The following is a 443-nucleotide window of genomic DNA, read 5'->3' on the forward strand; positions in this document are numbered from 1 at the left end:
GGAATGCCAGGGAATGCCGGGGTTCCCCACACACCCGGGGGCTGCATCCCACGGGAACCCTGGTGCCAGCAGGACGCTGATGCCTAGCTGAGTCTGTCTGTCCGTCCCGCTGAGTCCATCTCCTTCTTGAGGCTGCTGGCATGTTCCTGGCACGGATGTCTTGTGCGCTCGTGCTCTCGTCCTTCTCATCTGCATGTGGCTCCGTGCTCGTTGCCAACAGTGCTTTTCCCACCCCCATCCACCCATGAGCCCCAGGACAGTCATTCTGAGGTTATGCAGGGGTCAAGACAGAGGTGGAGCAGGGGGTACCACTACTCCCAGCATCCCCACTCTGCAACCTACCTGTTGTTCCAAGTCCCCTTGGAGAAGGGTGAACGTATTTGTGGAGGTGCAGGGGGTATCCCTGACCCCCCCATGCCTTCCCCTTCCCTTGCAGCCTGCGG

Source organism: Acanthisitta chloris, unplaced genomic scaffold (genome assembly GCF_000695815.1).
Source record: "Acanthisitta chloris isolate BGI_N310 unplaced genomic scaffold, ASM69581v1 scaffold30960, whole genome shotgun sequence".
NCBI classification, from domain to species: domain Eukaryota; kingdom Metazoa; phylum Chordata; class Aves; order Passeriformes; family Acanthisittidae; genus Acanthisitta; species Acanthisitta chloris.